This window comes from Anser brachyrhynchus (genome assembly GCF_964034855.1).
Source record: "Anser brachyrhynchus genome assembly, chromosome: 16".
NCBI lineage: Eukaryota > Metazoa > Chordata > Aves > Anseriformes > Anatidae > Anser > Anser brachyrhynchus.
In genome coordinates this window covers 6,933,172-6,952,376 of record NC_137734.1, presented here as the reverse complement: position 1 = coordinate 6,952,376, position 19,205 = coordinate 6,933,172, and the positions used below count along the sequence as shown (strand labels likewise).

The 19,205-nt window shown below is 37.5% G+C and overlaps 1 protein-coding gene and 1 long non-coding RNA gene across 6 annotated transcripts in view; one reads left to right on the top strand and one right to left on the bottom strand.

Annotated features, from left to right (window-relative positions):
* The window catches only part of LOC308178967 (uncharacterized protein), a 308,966-nt gene that overhangs the window by 83,550 nt on the left and 206,211 nt on the right, over positions 1 to 19,205 (top strand). Inside the window, exon 1 of one of the 5 annotated variants that reach the window (XR_013940072.1) lies at positions 14,424 to 15,635. The exons of 3 other annotated variants lie outside the window; for them this stretch is intronic. The gene's annotated coding sequence lies outside the window, so the exon portion shown is untranslated. Of the gene's footprint in view, positions 1 to 14,423; positions 15,636 to 19,205 lie in introns of those variants that run through there. One more of the 5 variants, XR_013940073.1, reaches the window with a different exon arrangement.
* LOC308178969 lies at positions 11,665 to 13,695 on the bottom strand. The gene is made up of 2 exons (XR_013940082.1): positions 13,632 to 13,695; positions 11,665 to 12,886 (listed from the first exon to the last, which is right to left on the bottom strand). It is a non-coding gene; the product is annotated as an uncharacterized lncRNA (long non-coding RNA).

Below are 19,205 nucleotides of genomic sequence, written 5' to 3'. Positions count from 1 at the left end.
AGGAACCATGGGTGGCAGACAATAAAGACAGGGAAGGAGCAGAGAATTTCAAACAAAACAATACATGAGGAACTCTGAGTTCTCCTCAGTTTCTCGCATGTGATTCTGTTGGTTGTTGTGGCTGACTCCAGGATTGCATGCAGATTCTGCAGGCTAGCAGTGGCATGGTTTCTGGCTAAAATCGTCTGACTTCTGTTACAACACAAGGCTGGAAAGTTACTTTTAACTTATAACCTTATAACTTGAATTCTGAACCAAAAGAAGTTCTTTCACTGTGGGCAGCGATTGAAAAACACTCATAGCTGAGCTGGAACTTTGGACCATGGTGTGTGGTTCAGGTCCCTGAAGGGTACATTTGTCAGCCTCTTGAAAGTGATTAATGAAATGGTGACCCATTTAGCACAAGCCTTAGTGGATTGCTAATGTGCTTCGAGATCATCACAAAATCTTTTCAAGGAAACCACTGAAGTGTTGTTAAGGGAGTTCTCAAGGACTCTGGGGTGCTCTGTGGTCAGTAACAGGCCTTGTTGGGACAGCTGAAACATGCAGTTGCTTTATTCAGCTTCATTAACAGTCAGATATTGTGGGCATTGTCTCTGTTGGAATACTGTTTACCTTGAACTCCCACCAGATTCAAAGTAAACTTGCATGGAGAAATTAAGATACAACTTTGCTTGTGCTTCTGTGCTTCTTTTGTTCTATAGACTGCATTTTTTCATGGCGATGTTTTTCAGGAGCATCTACTGTGCATCTCCCAAGTGTCGTCATCTATGATTTACTCTTCTTCCTGTTTGGCTTTCTTCTCACATTGTCGCTAAAGATTTTCCAAAATGTGGCAGAATATAAGCAGCTTAACACCATGCTAACACTTTTCATATAAACTGTAGGGGTTTTAATTATTTGCTAGGATTGCCAGGCTGGCAATGCCCAAGTTGGTCACAGTGCAAGCATGCACTAGTACTAAAGAAGACAACTGTTGGGTGGTGGTATTGTACATCTTCTAATTAGAAAGCTGAGTTAAATTGTGGCCTCCTGGATACGTAGACTGAAAGTGCTAGAGGTTATTAATCTGCAAATACATCTTTTTGCACATTAAAAAGCTGTGCTGTATGCTGAATATATTGCTTGAAAGTCCCGTTTTGGCACAAAGCAAAGCTGCGTGCCTGACCCATGCCGTTCATTTCTTAAGTAAGGCAGAGTGCTTTGTAAGAGCATGAGTGTTACTACGTGATGGCACTATGCTTTGGAATTTCAGGACAAATTGTCTGTTGTGGGCTTGACATACTCCCTCTGCAACTCAAGTGCTTCTACTTTGCTTGAAAATTCAGGGAAATTAAACTGTTTCTGTCCTGCTTACAGGAAATTTGAAAGCAACATTTAGGCAATTCTAATTTATCCGCTGGTTTATCTTGTGGGCTTTAGTATTTTTTTGATATCTGAGTTTGCAACTCAGATATCACAGAACTCTTGGGCCTGTGGGAAGTGAATTGCAGAAAAGTTGGACTTGATCTTTGTGGGTCCCTCCCAGCTCAGGATATTCTATGGTGTTGGCATAGGAGGTTGTAGCACAGTTTCCAGATGTTAAAATTTGGGCCATAAGGCTGCAAGAAATGTCATTATGGGGAAAATGAATACCACCAGTATAGTTACTGACTTCCAGTCTAAAACCTGACAGCTTTACCGGAACAGAGATTTTGGTTCAGGGGTCCTTATTTTCTCATAAATTTAGTCCCTTAGTTTGCAATTGAACTATCTTCAGCAAGTGGAGTTACCTGCATGGAAAAAGTACAAAATCATGTTTCTGATGCTCTTTCTACTAGCTTTTAAGCTTGTCTGGTACAAGATAGTCCTTGCGTGCTCTGAAGTCAGGTATTACAAACAATGAAAGAAGTAGAATTATACAGCAGGGTAGGAGAAAATCTCCTTCACTCTGTGCCTCTGTTGTGCCCTTGGTGGAGAAAAAAAGTGAAACAGTAAAACCTGCATGGAACTTCTCCAGAAAGATGCTTTATAATGCATGAGCCTATCTAAGTACGCATTTAGGTGTTTATATATGCTTCTAATCTCACTTCAGTGCAGCTATTTTCCATGTTATGTAAATACATTTCAAGTCAGATTTTCAGTCTGCTATTGACCTTAAGGCTTTTACTTTCCAATTATACTGGATTATACCGTAAATCTCTGTGTAGTGAGAACTTCTTTAAAAAACAGATTTTTCAATGTGATAGATAGCTAAATCTCCTTTTTCTAGAGTTTTGTTTTTTGTTTTTGCAGATTTTAGTCACTGTCCAGTGTAGTAAATTTTCTTTGGCATCCTCATAAAACTAATACCAAGGTGCCTTTGAAAAATAACAGGGGATCCTGAATTGCACATCTGAATAGAGACTGTCTTTTAAATAAAAATGCCCAAAAGGTGTGGTTTTTCTGTTTGTTTGTTCATTTTTATTTTGCTTTGTTTTGTTTTACATCTAGTGAGCTAGTTATATAAATGAACAATGGCTCTACTTGGAGAAAATTTAGAATTTAAAAAAAAAAAGTCAATACACACCTGACAAATAATGAGATCTGTTCTGAAGAAGTTGTTGACTTTCTTCTGTTTCCTTTGTGCACATATCTCTTATAAATAATGAAAGTCATGGATTTTCATCTAAAATAGCCACAAATGAAAAAGATTCCTTCATTTTTGCATTTTTTTTAAACATTTTTCCTCAGGAAGTTAACTCTTTGGCCAAAAGTTTTAGCTAGGTGCATATGTAAATGTACATGTAAAACTCATAAAATGGGGATTTGCTAAATAAATGCCAATCAGCTCCTCTAATAAACTTATGCTCCATGCATTATCAGCCAAATTAATTAGAGAACAAAGCATCTATTTACAAACAAATATTTTGGTAACCAGCAGAGAAAGCACAAGATTAAGGCAGCCAGTTCTCTTAATTATCTTCCAAGGAATCGATCTGTTACTTATCAGTAGCTTAATTTCCTGAGCTACTGGTGTATTTTCAAGTCTATAAGAAGGACTTTGGCAGTTTAATTGTTGATTTTACCTGGGACGTTCAGTGTCCAACTTGAGAGCATACCAATTTCCTTCAATGCTCTGTTCCCATGGCTGTGCATTCTTCAGTCTGCATTAATCTGGATTTTTATTCTACCTTGATACTTCTTTAGTACGTTTTCAAGGACCATGGAGACAGGTGTATTTTACAAGCCTTTTTCAGAGTGATCTTAAAATGGGAAGTTGTAAACTGTTGTTCTTTTGCTCTCTTGAAAGCAGCTCCTTGCCAAGTGTTACTATCAAAATGAATTAGTCCAGTAGATGCTAGTAATTATGACTGCGTATTTAAAATCCGCAATCTCTTCAAATGCTGTGTACAAATGATTTTGGTATTTTCCCTCAGATCAGCCTCATGAGAATGCAAAGCACTGAAATGTTGTTGGACAAGTAAAACAAAAATTGCTGCTCTGCCATGTTAGCATTGCGGCAATCTTTCCTGTACTAAAGCAAGTCTAGCAACATCATTGTTTACGCATGGTTATTCTTAATTTAAGCTTTACATACAAATGTAAATATGATTCAGTGTGGTTATGCTATGAGATTGTTCCAAAGACATACTTAGAAGTGGATGGTGTTAAGGATCTGGAGGAGATTCTGTGATGCTCCAGAGGTTAAAACAGCTTTTGCCATAGATAAGAGCACCCCCAGCAGCTTTCTGATTTAAAGCAGAGTTCAGATTTACAGCAACTTCCTGGAGGCTGCCTGTGGGCTACTCTGTTATCTGGACTATCCCCAGATTTTCATAATATGTTAACAAAAAAAGACAAATACATCTGGTGGAGACTGGCAAGAGGCCATTTACCATGCCGTTGTGCTGTCTTTGCTGCAGGATGGCTCCTTGCCCCAAGCCATGGTAGCAACAGGTCTGTCTTCTGTTTGCACATCGCCAGCACGGCCCTGATCCTGCACCACTGCTGGCATTAGACAGATGAACATAAAGAAGCATAAGCATTTTGAAAATACATAGTTCATGACTTTATTTTATTATTATTATTATTTTTTTTTTTTACATGAAGGCTGCAGAAATAAACTTGTTTAAATTAAAGAGCTGTCTTGGACCTCTTAAAAGCCAAGCAGAGGAGATCTTAGCTAAAGAATGAGTGGCATTTTGTGATGGATTAAGTTTGAATATTCACAGTGGCAGGTTTATCAGTAGCTTAAAAAGTACCGGGTAGGTGTTGCTATTATTTGCTCATAGGTAACTTAGGTTTTGGTTTCTTGAAAGAGGAACAGATATCTTTCCTTTACAACCCAAACAGGAATCAAGACTGTATTGGGGCTGAAGTAAGGTTTACACTTGTTTCTGAGAAGTAATGATTTTAAATATGGCTAAAGGCAGAAGTTGAAGGTTTCTCTCATTACTGATCCCCCCAGCAACAAGGATCCAGGAGTTCATATGCTGACAAGCAACTTGCTGGGTTTAGGAATTCCATAAAACAATACTCCCTCTTACCACAGACTTCGACTAGATAAAAAGAGCCAGATAGGTGTGGAGTGCTATTCTGCTGGTGTTGCTGAAGGAAGGACTCCTGGCTGCTTCTGTAGTCACTGTATTTTGTAATCTTTCACACTGATACACCTCCAGCGTTCGTACTGATTGTTCATACACTCAAAAGAGGCTAAATTTAATAGGTTATGTTCCTGCTTTCAATCTTCAATATTTTTATTAACTTCAGGTATGTGCACAACATTTCATGTCTTTCAAAAGCCACATCCCATTGTAATTAGCCTTGGGTTTTGTCGTTTCTTTGTTTTATTATTTCTTCCCCCCCCCCCCCCCTTCTTTTTGCCCTCCCTTGATTGACATGCAATCTTAATTAACCTGCACTAGCAATTGGTGGGGGAACCCTGCTTATTTGGGAGACAGCAACAAAGAAGGGTACCAAAGGCAGATGTGAAAGTTACCTTGGAAAAGTCTTATTGGAGTATTGTATTTATAATGTCATGTTTTTTCAGAGTTCAGAAAAAGCCTAAGCCTAAGTCCCACTTTAAAAAATAAATACATTTACTCATTCATTTTTCTCTTTGCTCCTGTATTGTCTCTCTGCTTTATTTTGTAAAATAAATGTATGACACCACGATCTCTTTTCAATTTTAAATATTTATTTTCCTACAATTCTGGAAATATTGGGATTATTCCTAGAGGTGCTTTCTGCCTGGCTGTTGTGGAGCAGAACCAGGTGTGTCATTTGCCCTTTATTCATGAAAGACAACAACTTGTTTCCCACCTTTAGGGAACTACTGAGTATTGTATAGGCTCTATAAGATTTTTTAAATTCTCATTTGAATGTGGTGGGTGTCGTGGTATTTCATCCCAGTGCCAGACAAATTAAGGCCAACTGTTATGCCATTCAAACATAAGATTTCCCATAGCCTCATATTTTTGAAAGGTGCCATCACGGAGGACGTCCTGGTTCAAGGAAGGACATTCATGTCAGTGGGAGTTATTTTTATGAATTATTTTGCATTTATATGGCATCTTTTATTCACTGATAATTTAGAATTAATTACACCTGAGAATCCCAAGGGGTAAACTAAAGTACAGCTTTCAGTGAGTACAGTGTCAAAAGCAGCCTCTGGCTGAAGGACCTGGGAGCACGTCGCTTTTCAGCAAAACGTAGTATCTATGAGGGGAAGGTTCCAGGCTGAGAGGTGGTGATTTTCAGCCACTCTGGTTAAAATTTAAATCTTCCATGCCTAAGAACAGACATTTAAAAGTTGCATTTCAAAATTTATCCCCTTAGTAATAAGCCTAAAGCTATACAGAAAATCAGTGGTGAGTTAGAAAATAGCTCAAATCATGAGTCTGCTACTTTGAAATTTCTCATAATGGCTATGCAGCTGTTCAGGATATATTTTGATTTAAATGAAGCTTGACATTTACATCATAGAAATATTTGTTTTGTGCACAGAACGAGAAAAGCTGAAACCTTCCAATCTTTTGTGGACCAACAATTTGGAATTATTTATGAGAAAAAAATGTAATATTTCATTTTCATCCTTTCAATTAAAGCAGATTGAAAACAAAGCTGTCTGACTCAATTCAGTGAAAATAAATATTCTGGTTTGGGTTAAAATAGCCCTGAAATAAAACCTTTCATTTATTCTATTCCTTTTTGTTTGTCATTGGTATTTTTTTCCTCTAGTAGAAATAGGCAAAAAAAAACCAACCAACCAAAAAAAAAAAAAACAGTGTTTTCAGTGTTCCTTTTTTTTTTTTCTTCAGAAATCAAATTATTAGTTAAAATATTGTCACTAAAAATATTTAACATCTCTAGCTCAGTCCATCTACAGTTAATGATTCTCCGTAGAGTTCTGGGGTATAAAAAATAGTGTTTTGCAGTTATCTGCTGCCTGGTGACATCAGTGTGGAAGAGAACCAACTCAGAAGACCTGTACCCTGCCACCACCAGGCTTATCAATAGCCTTTTTCCTGCTTTGGCTACACTGGTCTTTTTAATTAAAAAATATATGTGGTATTTGAACAATACATTATTTGCTTGACTTGGGGAATTCTGGACCTGCACTCAAATGTCAGGGAGTTGATATTAGTGTTTGAGTTTCATCTTCTGTTGCATATGTTAAGTCCCATTATGGCTCCCTTTAGACAGAAGCATGCTTTAGATATATTCTTCACGTACTATTTTTACAAAGAAACTATTTTCCATTGTTCCCACAGATAAAAACTCCTGGCATAGTTTCATCTCCTCTAAAATGAGCTGCTAATGCTGGATTTAAATTCTTTCCTGCTGTGAGTTGCCAGGCAACTGCCACACAAATTCACCTGCAAGCAGCTGGTTTTGTCCATTGTCCCCTTCCCAGGCATGGAAGTAAAAACTCCATCCAGACATCTTGGCTTTGCTGGGTGGGTTAGGCCAGCTGAATGCATGCAGAATGGGGCTAGGAAGTATGTCAGCCTGTCCACCTAGTGCCTCAGTTTCCATGCTTGGAGAAGCAGTTAGCTTGTTCCAGCGAGAAACAAAGCTGGAGCCAGCTGACACTTGTGCTTCTGTCTCCTGTGTCGGAAACACTAAGCATTTTACCTTTAGTGTTTGAAGTGTGAATGCAGTTGGAGAAAAGTGCCATTTAGCGTGTTATTTCTTGCCTTTTTTTTTTTTTGATAACAGGAAAGAGAAAGTAATGTGAATCTTTTGAGAATATTCACCAGTACAGTAGTCTAGCTCAATTTGATGATGTTCTGAGTTTAGTTGTGTGGTTTTTTAAGCTCACCAAGGGAGAAGAAGGCCATTGGCATTATTAGCAAATATTTGTGGTAGGCTGGGCTTTTTTCTTCCCACGTCTCCAGATATTTGTTCTAGCCTTCTGGTTTTGAAGGCAGGTTTTTTTTTTTTTCAGCCATTTTGATTTTATTTTCTTTAATTATTTCATTTTTTATGCAGCTAAGATGTGGAGAAGGTTAAAAGTACACCCACTTTTTATGGTGCCTAATCAGGCACAAGTGCTGGGAGACTGCATGTGGATGAGCCTCGTTACTCCACCAAAGTGGTGCAGGGGTCAGTTTTCCTGCATCTGATGCTTGGCACATTTGTTGCAGTGTATGGTCAAACTTGTAGTATTCTGGCAGTCCCTCCTGAGAAGCTGCTCAGTGAGACTGAGCTGTCTGGAGCAGCTCCTGGGGACACTTACCTGTGCGTGTGGTTAAGATCTCCTTTTTGAGATCTCTACCAGAAATGGCTGGTGACTTGGCTTAAGTTTCCCTAATCTGCCCCTGGGTGTGTTAATCCAAAACTGGTTTTTAATGGTTATTTCTTTAGAAAAAAAACATGTCTGAGCTGCTGTAGTTCATGATCTGGGTCATACCCTGGTTGTTTAAATCCCTGTTGAATATTGGGTGCATTCACTCCAGTAGAGAGTTCAGCCCAGTTTTTCTGTTGTGAATTCTGCTCTTCCTCAGTGCCAATGTATATTAGTGCAGGACCAAGCTAGGAGAATGCTACTTTTACATGGTGTTGACAGTTTCATCTGCTTGCAGGTCACTTCATTGTCCTCGTGTCCTATACAGTACAGGCATTTGAAAATATTCATTGTGCATCCAGTTATTTCATTACATATTTGGCTCTGAGGTACAACAAAAAAGTAGAAGAATGGCTCATGGTTAGACTGCCTGGCAGAGGAAGAGGAAATGTTACTGTGCAAAAATGTGATGTCATCCTGGTAAAATATGGATCTGTTAATAGATGTAACCTCCATTTCAGATGATTGGTATTTCCTCTTTCTTCATCTGTATGGGAAACATTAGGAACTCAATAATATTTACAAAACATTGAAATCCATAGCCAGTGCAATAAATTTTACCTCTACGTTGACCTTACAAATAATACGATGCTAACAATCGATCTTGCAGATGCCACACAGTGGGCAGAATCCCCCTACCAGAAACTTTCTCAAAATTATAGTGCTTTCGTTAATGATGCAAGGCTGCATGTGAGATCACAGAGTCAATAAACACCATTACTTATGATGACAATCACGATATTTCACAAGTCTGGGGACTCTGAGGACTCTGAGGATGCCTTCTTGCTGCCAACCCAGTGCATCCAAGTCAAAGTGCACCTGCCTTGCCCTGTTCTCCCCAGCCTTGTGTCCCGTGAGGTGGGTGTACAGGTGCTGCTGCATCTCCCACTGCTGCCACGGCACAGGAGCTGACAGCAGCCCTGTTGCTAATTGCTGAGAGGCTGTCTACGTGTCAGAAGTCTCTAATGGCTAAAAAGATAATTACTAACTTGGAAAAGAACACACTTGCTTCCATCTACTGCAGGAAGATCTTCAAATACCCTCACAGAATGTACGACAACAATGACAGAATGCCAAAAATGACATCACTTCAATATTTGGAGAAAATAGGATGGTTTGGGCTTTATGAACATTTTCCTTTAAAGAGCAGAGCCTTGTGGAGCCATGACCAAGTCCAAGACCCACATCGTGCACAACCAGTCCTGTACGAGACACAAAAAAGGCATCGAGAAACTCATAGCTATGAGTCTCTCAACAATGACAGAACGCCAAATATCATAGACTCATACAATGGTTTGGATTGGTAGAGACCTTAAAGATCATCTAATTCCAACCCCCCTGCCATGGGCTCCTGCCCTGCAGGGCCGGGCCCAGGCCGCCTACAGCTGCTGTGCCAACAATGGGCCTAGGCCGCAGCCATGCTCAACCTAGGCCGCAGTCATACTGAGCTAGGCCCAGAAGTTGAAAGAAAACTAAGCAGGGGGTTAGTTCAAGAAGAGGAAGAACAGCTAAAGAAAAAAAGAAAAAAAAAGACAAATAAGAAAACAAGGTAAGGAAGTTGCTTAAAAAAAGGCCAGTGGAAAAAAAAAAAAAAAGTGCCAGAACAAACAAAGCCAAGTGTAAATAAGCCTCAGCCTGTCACATCTAATGGCACTTCCACAGTAAAATGACATCACTTAGTTCAAGTTTTGGAGGAAATACTGTGGTTTTGGCTTTACATTTTGCTTTTACATTTTGTTTTAATGAGAAAAAACAGCTTCTGTTTGTATCATAAGATGGCGAAACAATGACATATGATGATTCCAATGATTCCAATGAATACTCAACCTGAGGACTTTAGTTGCTAAAATAATGTAAATACTGAACATCAAAAAATAATATGTTTCATATTCCCACCAGCATATTAATTATATAATTAGTTTAAATGTGCAGATCTGGAATAATACTAAAAGCTATTTAAATGGGACTTCTGGCTTTAAACCTAAATTTTTATTTTTGTAATTTGTTCTTGTATTTATTCTTAATCATAATATACACGTTGATCAGTTAAGATTCACAGCAGTTCTCTTGGCCAATGGCTATTGTGCTGCAGTTTCACAGTCAGTTTATTATGAAGAAGGAGACATTAAAATGGATGAATTATATTATCCAAGGTCTTCTTTTGGCAAACATTTACTGTAAAGCTCCAAACTTTCTGTAGTGCCTGTGTATCAACCTGTTTTCAAGATCTAGCCCTACACTGCATTGATTCTACTCTAAATCAAAATCTCATTCTGTAGTGCATAATCACAGCTAATTATGTGAATTTGTTTAAAGAATCATAAGGCATAAATTTAGTCAGGCATGCTATGCCATTGCTTGCTGTTTAGATTCTTAACAAGTCATGTTTTTAGTTTATTTACTTTTTAAAACTTGTTAGTGTTGAAAAAATTGATGGTATTTTTCTCCACTGAATAAACTTTTTTTTTCCCTGACACAAATGAAAAATTCAAACAAATTTTGCAAAAAAAATATTTTAAAGCACATTTGGTAGCATTTATCGTACCACTTTCAGTTCTTTCATTTCCTCATGTTTAAAATACTTTCTTAAGCTTTTGATTGTTTGTATTAAATCCTCTCTTAAAAAGCATAACAATTTATAGGAAATTTTATGTTGTATTTTGCTGGTTTCGGTGTAGCAGTGTAGCATGTCTTTTAACGTGTTTCAATATGTATAGAGCTTCCTTAAAAAAAAAAATTAAAAAAAAATTTTAATGCTTATCTCTAATCCCTATAAATCAGCCCAGATATGCATGCTGATACTTTTTTTTTTTAAACTAAGAGCTGATTAAACTAAAGCTGTTCCTAATTCTTAATTATTCTTGTTTTATCTTATTGTTTTGTAACAAAATGGCTATCCTTCTAATGCATAGAAATTCTACAAATTATGAAATTCTGCCCTTTCTCTTAAAGAGTAAAAATCTTCAGGAAAAGAGTTACCAAATCAACTAATGAGTATATTGTTTCATTGCATCATCACTCCAAGAATCATCTTTTTTATTATTATTTCTTAGTAATATCCATTCTTTGTTACAAAGGCCTGTGTATGTGGTTGTACATGGCTTTATTAAGTAAAGTTTTTGCTAAATTATACTTAGCATTTCATTACAGGCAGTTTCATATTATTCATGGTTGCCTATGAATTCTTGCTGCTAAAGCATAGCATTTGCTGTACAAAAGGTTATTAAATGCTTATCCTTCCACAAACTGAGCAGGATAAACAAATTAAACAAAACAAACAAGAGAAAAAAAGGAAAACAAAAAAAAATACAAATCAGATTTAGTCAGAGAGACCGTTGCTTCTGCAAAGCACTTAAGTCTGTGCCTACCTTTAAGTATTTGACTGGTGTTGGTGAACTCAACAAGAACCTGATATACAGGTAAGGGTGTGAGGATGTGCTTTGCTGAATCAAGGCCTTAACTTTCCATGGAAGAGAGTCTGCCTCATCTTCAGGATAGTCAGATCTAAAAGAATTAATTAAAAAAAATATATTGTTTTCAAAGCTAATGTTCACTTTTGCTTTTAAACAGAACCAAGAAATAATTTATATAAAAAAAAATGTTTCCCTGACATATCAGGAGATTTGACCATTATGTACTCTATATGATATGGAGTAACATTAAAACTAAAGGATAAAACTTTAAAAAGTTTTTCATAGATGAGTATCTTAACTTTTGTCTGCTCTAAATTACCCTTCTTAAGCTTTAAAATTCCTCACTCCTTGAAAAGGAAGTTCAGTAGGAGCTGAATAGCATTGCAACTTGAGCATTGAAAACACCAAGGTACTGTTTTCTGTGTACTCTGTTTAGAAAAAAAAGAAAAAAAAAGAAAAAAAATAAAAAAAAAGAAAAAAAGGAAAAAAAAAGAGGAAGGTTTAGGAGATAGAACCTTTTCTTATGAAGTGTATTCATTTTTTTCAGCACAAACTATCTACGACAGAAAAGATTTTAAAGAACTTGGAGTTAAATATATGAAAAACTTAACAGAAATTCAATGAAGAAGCCTAGGCAGGGACTTGTAATTACACCAAAAAAGGTCACTGGCAACAATGGTGTGCCTCATTCCAATTAGGTTTTGTTTGTGCTTCTGCTGAATGAATAATTAACACTCTGAACTTGTACATCTACTTAGCATTAAGTCTATGACACACACTTACAAAAGGACTGAAAATCCATGCTAATAAAATGGTTATTACACCCTTGACTTCTGTGTAGTGTAAATAAAAGCTGCAATCTCAGTGGAGTTAATGGTTTAATCCCAGTTAATTTGAGGTTACTGTTTTTTTGGGTTTTGGGGAGGTCTTTTTTTGGTGCATAACCTTAGAATCACTTCCTATCACTTCTCCCAACCATCTTTACCTTTCTTGGTGATGCAATAAAACTAGTTGGCAACTGCCTTGCAGCATGAGAAGGGTATTGCAGATGATACCATCACGTCAAACAAATTTAAGCCTGTTCCTCTGTTGTTCTTTGAGCTTCATTGTCACTTTCCGTTCACCAAGTGTACTTTTTTGTTCTTCCTTTGGGGTTTGTTTGGGGAAAAATTCATGAGACACTGTGCAACCTCTCTTATCTTTTTGCTAATTGTACAACTTATTCTAGTTTGTTTAAAACAACGTTTGTTGTTGTTGTTTCTGGTTTTCTTTTTTTTGAGTTTTCAATATGAAAAAAAAGTTTTCCTTTTTTCCCATCAAGGATACAAAAAATAATTTCAAGAATCTTCATAAACATCTCTGTCAGTGAATTGGCAGAGTGGAAATGTTTGGTAGAAAAAAATTCAATTTTTGGAAAGACTGCAACATGCAAAGAAAGAAACTACTTTATATCCCCATTTCATTTTTAGAGAAGATTCAGACAGACATGAGGTGTTTGTCTCAATTTTTAGCTATGAACTTTAGTAAGTGAAATAAGTCTAATAATCTAACAATTACTGAATCTAAAGGTGCTTATGTGTAAGTAAGCCACTCTGATGGCCACTGAAGATCTTTGATGAGGAGAAGAAGGTCACTGCAGAGCATTACTGTAAATGTTCCACTCCTGTGCAAAGGAAAAAAAAAAAAAAAAAAGGAGATACAAAACCTTTCTTCTTATTATATGTCCTACTGGAACTGAGCACTGAACTGCAGCATTAGATTTTAATCAGCCAAGGGAAGGAGGAGACTTTCAGACATAGCACCAGAGACATCTTATAAAAATGATCCACAAGGGGAATTGAATGAATATAACTTGCTTTTATATGAGAAAGCATCTCTGTTGTTTGGGGGGAAGGTGGGGGAAGAACAACGACAAACAAAAAAACCCACAACCCACACCTGCATAAGCAAATCTTCTCAATAAGATATTTATTCTTCTAGCAATGTGCTGAGATGCTCACACAGAAAAATCAAGTGCTCAATATTTGCAAGCTCAAATATATGTCTGTTTACACAAACAGACCTATTTTATATATAAACAGACATATTTTTATATATAAAATAAAATATCTGGGAGAGAAAAGCATACTTTAGTAGTAGTTGATCTGCCTGGTTTGTCAGTGAAGTAAAAAGAAAGCACGGTTAAAATAATTGATTAGTAATTTATTACAGATATATATATATTGTATAATTACCTGCAAAATACATACAAAAGCATTATGTATTTATATTTCCACGTAGAGGGGAGGGATAGTTTGCTTTTGCAACAATGAGAAGCACCATTTTCCAATGCCAATTTGTAGCCAGGGCTTCCCAGGTAGGACACAGGAGTGCTTGCGTTCCCAGCACAAAGGCCCGATTGCAATTACCTGACAAATACTGATGTATTTTGTAAACGGATGCAAACACGGGTAGTGCCAGATGGCATTTGTGGCTTCTGTGCTCGAGGGCCTCCTGGACATCTACTGCAGGGGCTGAACACAAAATCGTTCAGGCTGGACGGCACCTCTGGTGGTCTCTAGTCCAGCTTCGTGCTCCAAAGGAAGCACTGACTTCAAGGCAGGGCTACAGGGCCTGTTACAGCTGGGTTATAAAGGGTCTTCTGATGTTAAAATTGGAATTAGTACCATGGATTTGCACACGTCTGTGTGCGTAAATGGGGGCTTTTAGAGGGGAGGGTGAAGTACGGCCAGAGGTGTTCAGTTGTTTAAATATCTGTCTAAATATCTGTTCACATCAGGGTTTACTTCAGCATACTTCAAGACATATGAGTTCCTTGTAACCCATAGCTATCCACTTGCCCTTCCCATCCATTCTCCTTATAAAAAATGCAAAGGTAAAGGTTCTTTAGTCATCTCCAGAAAAAAGTGTATTTTTTTTCCCCACTCCCAGTACAAAATTAATCTTAAATGAGTTTACCATTGTTGAAATATAATATCCAAGGAAAAGATAAGCATGTTATACTTCTACCATTATAACTCTGAAATGAAAAAAGGGGTACAAGCAGAAAAAGATGGAAGAAGTCTGTTTAATTCTTCACCATCTTTTCACCAAGACATTCTGCAGTGCAACAGGTGTAATAGAAATATTTTGCTTTTCCAGATATCCACCCAGCCCTGATAACATTGATCATAAACTTACAAACAGCCAAGAAGCAGAAAATAATATACTTTGTCGTTAGCAGATATTTGTCTGTGTTCTGTGTTCAAGAGAAAGAAAAAAGATTTGCTCCTGGTGTTTTTTTCACCTCCATTAGAAAATGCTGTGGGCACAAGTAAGGGGTGAGAGGCAAGAGCAATGGGTAAGCTCTGCAAAGGCAAAATGGGGAGGGGGTGCCACAGGCAAACTTGTTTAAATACACAATTCATCTTTCAGAAGGCTACACATTTAGTGAGTTCATTTTGTCATTCACAAAGGTGCAGCAGGGAGGCACAAAGGTTAGAGACTTTCTCTACCAAAGAGGTATTTATAAGCTTTTAAGTAAAAAGAGAGAAAAATATTTTATTAGAGGGAGGCTGCCAGGAGGGAAATTGATTCACTGGCTCTGTGTGAGAAAGTAAATATGTCCCTTTCACCTTAAATCGGTGCATCAGGCTCTGGAAAGTCCAATTATCTTGACAAAAATGATTTAACAAATAACCGAACAATAGGAGTGGAAGGGAGAAGGCGGAGGGGAGAGGCTCTGGAGGTGGGCAAAGTTACTGCAGGAATTGGGCCTTAGGCAGCAAGTGATGAAAAACTTGGAGGTGGAACAGAAGACGGTCCTGGAGGACTTTGTACTACTGGAGATTTATTTGGCAGCAGAATCCCTGTGTTTCACATTTAATAATAAGATGTATTGTTACAGTTTCTGGCTTAGAAATGAATTCTAAACCATTTCTGAAGTGTAGCTGAAGGCATATCTATACATTTTAAAAAAGAAGCGGCTATTTTTTCTTAAGCTTTATTGAAGTTATAGTCTTGCCAAATTGTTCTTAAACTCCCCAACCTGAGACTGAGACGGTGATTAATGGGCTGAGAACAAAGAAGGCTGTAAGTATTGTCAATGCTAAGTGTCTCTTTGCTTTTATTTACAATTCTCTGGCTTGAAAGCTAGGCATGCTGTTGTCTTAATCAGAGCGGTAATTAAAGTGATATCTAATGATGTCTGCTTAACAAAGTCACCTGGAAGTATTCTGGATGGGCTGAGAACCATAATAGGGCTAGCTTGGGATGATTGGGTTGTGGGGGGGGACTGTGCTGCCCCAGGTGTGGCTGGGGGCAGTGGCTGGTTTGGCCATAACCCTGATGGGGGCCTGGGGCCTCTGTTTTGCTGCCTTCATGGCTACATCTCATGAAGGGTGCAGTGCTCTCTGCTGCTGCTACCAGAAAAAGTGAGTGTGAGGGAGGAAGAGGGCACTAATAGTGTTTTCCTTCCTTTTTTTTTTCTTTCTTTCCTCATTCCTTCTAGTGGAAGAGGGGTGAGGAAGGTTTTCTAATAGAATTGGTTTAGAAAGTAATAAAAAGAACTAATAATTATGTTCCTAAACTGGCTGGAACCAAAATATGCAGTAAGCCCTGCAGGTGCTTTCCATCTAGCTCTGTAAAGTTTGCCTTTTCTCTTGATAATGTTCCAAAACAAAATTCCAGCTGTGTGTGTTAAACTCCAAGACTTTCCAGTTCATGGTGGGAATATGTTGCTTGAGCTGTTAAAATTCAAGTGGTTGTTTGCGTGGAGTTTCAGTTTGGTTCCCCTTTTCAGATACTCCCAACAACAAAGCTGCCATTTCAGAAATGCAGGTGGCTTCTGGGCTGGTGTGTGCACCCATAGTTGCCTTGTTTCTTTTTGTATTCTGTTGTGTGGTCTGCTAGGAGAAATTAGTAAAATAGGTGTAATAAACTTTAGAAGAACCTGACACAGAGATGGGGAAAAATAACTTGGACAAGTTTTACCAAAAGCCACCTCCTTGACAGCAAGTTATTTCCGTGCCTGCATAGGAAGATACATAAAGTAATCCTAATCATAAAAATACTATGATCAATCTTAAAAACTCAGTTTGGTTTCCTATCCCTGCTCATTCTGCCAGGAAACTGCTCCTGAATTTGCTACTCTGGTGATTAGAAATCTATTTATTCATTGGCCATTTGTAAGCAGTGTAATAAGATAGAGATGCTGCAATAACCAAAAGTATGATGTTTTCCTGAGGCCGTGAAACTGTAAAAGACATCCTGAAGTACAATTCTCTTTATTTCTAGTGCTTCATTTTGCTATATGGCTACAAAGAAGTAAACTCTCTCCTTATCAAAAGATGGTCTTTTTGATTTTGTATTGAAGTTCTTTAGAAAACTTGACTCTTATTATGCAAAATAACATATATTCTAAAACCTGAAAGTTATTGCTAGAATGAAGCTTTTGCCTTCTTAATTAATTTTTTATGTTAATATAGTTTTCTGGACTTCTACCCAACCTCCATGGACTTCATTATACAATCTAGTTGCAAGCCCATTTTATTGCTCCCCAGCCTCCTGTGCAATTCAAATAACTCAGTCATATTTTACCATATATTAGAATAGCAGAGAATTCCTGCTGTGCTTTTTTGTAGTTTTGTGATTGTCAACATATAAGTGCCTGAAAATTAACATTTTGCATTTAGCAACATGGACAATCTGCCTATAGAATAAATGCATATTATACACTACATGTTTATTCCTCAATATCAGCAGGGCACAAATATTAAAATTTCTAGGCTTAGATCATTTTCATGCCAGTTTACCCTTCGCTTGCATTTTAAATAAATCTACTTTTTATGCTTTTGCCTTAAATTTTCATTTTAGTGAGCTATAAACCTCTGCCAAAATCTCCCTGAAGGGTAAGCAGTATGTATACCAATTCAGTCAAACTGAAGAGTTAATGAAAGTCACCAGCGAATCTGGTACACCTCAACTTCTGGAAAAAGTGAAACGCTATAAACTTGGAATATGGTCAATCAAATCTAGTTCTGCTTTTTTTTATTAAAAAAAAAAAAGAAAAAAAAAAGAAAACTGAAACCAAAAACTTCTAGCTATGTCTAGAGGGATTTGCTTTTGATATAAAAGTACAAAATCCCTGAGAACGACATGCCGTTCCTAATAACCAAGTAAGAAATGGGGAGCTTTTTGCCGTTAATTTGTTTCTTAGTTTGCACATGCTTAGGCTTACTGATTCTGCTAGATCCAGTATTTGTTGACTGTTTTAAGACTGGGAAACCATGGGTAATATCCACAATGTGCCACTGCACTGGAGGAGAACTCAGAGGACATGGGTTGGGTTACGGTGCCCACACCATCCTCTGGATGTGCCCGTCAGAGAGGTAGTGCCCAAAGTAAGAGGCATTTGGGTGACATCAATGCCTGACCTTTGTAAAGATGAAATCCCGTCTCTTTTCAGTTTGAATACTCTATTTATAAAATGTACTTCTATGTTATAAGCCTACAGAGGGAATTGTGAGTTAACAGAGCATTTGTCTTGCCCGTATATTTGAACTTATTGTCTACTGTCTTATATACTTGGCTTTCTGTTCCTGTTCAACTTGAATGAATACGTGGAAATTTAACACTTTGTACGTGAAAGTTGCTCTTTGGAGCAAAGACCTTGTAGTGCCTCTGGAAGGTTGTTTTTTTAGGATTCTTCTCCATTTACAGTATCTCTATAAACTGTTAATGGAAACTAATGGTAAACCTCAAAATTTTGGAATAAAAGAAACCTGGAGGACTTTGATGCTCAGCATAATTTAGTGGAAAAACTGTCAGAAATATGGGCTGTAAACATGGAAAGCCAATTTTGTTGTTCTTGTGGTGACAGATACAGAATCAAATATTCTTATGTTTTCTTTATATTTTGTTGCCTGTCTGACATGAAACTTGCTTACAAGGGGGAAAAATTCTGGAGGTATATTTATATCGGCATAGTCAGAAATACAGGTACGCTGTTCTAGTCCCTGTGTTTTTTCATTTTTTTTTTTTGAAAGCCTGACTGCAGATGTTACTTTTCATGTTTCAAAGTACAGTCTATATGCCTTTCAGCATTTCTATGCCTTCCTTTAAACTATTCCTTAAACCGACAATTAGTTCTGATTTTTTTTTTCATCCTCTTTCCTAATAGTTCCTTGTGTCTCCCACCAAATTCAATAGATATTTTGTATGTTTTTTTCCGTAAAAACGAAGTTGGAAACCCTGCAGTAGCTGTGTTGCAGGTCACGTCTGGACTGCCTGATGTATGAGTAATCCCAGGTTTGATGGGGGGAAAAGCCCTGCACAATGACAAGTGATAGGATTTACTTATTTGACTAATCACATAAGATTCATGAAAGAAATAAAGGGAAAAATGCAATCAAATGTGTTTTATGTTCCCTCAGGTTTATCAAAACATATTTATGTTTTGAAAGTCTGACTCTTTTTTGCTATTGAAATACTCTCCAGATTTTCTCTTTGCGAATATCTATGCCTATATTTATAAAAGTAAAGAGGGGTGGTATGAGCGTTGTTTTTTTGAACCTGAGAACAAGACAGACTTTTCTCCAGCACGGATTTTGCAGTGCAGTAGGCTTTTACAGAAAGATGACTGGCACTTAATGTGTTAGCTGTGTGCAATCTCTTCGTCTTGCACTTTTGCTGGGTGTTTATTTCTAAGCAATGTGGTACTGCGCTGCCACGTCAAAGAGGCTTTACCATGTAAAAGCATAACTGTGCTACTGAACTTGTGCTAGCAAAATAAATGTCTCTTCCCTTTATTTTTAGGTATGAGCTTGTGCTTGGAGAGAATGGGGAATAAAATTTCTTAGAATGGAAGATACCTTTGTTCTGATTTCTAGGGGATGTTTTGCCAACATTTCTGGCCATTGACCAAAGAGAATCCCTAGTCCCACAGTCAGCCTGCTCCATAGCAGAGAGAGAAGGACAGAGATTAAAAACATAGCCAGGAAAAA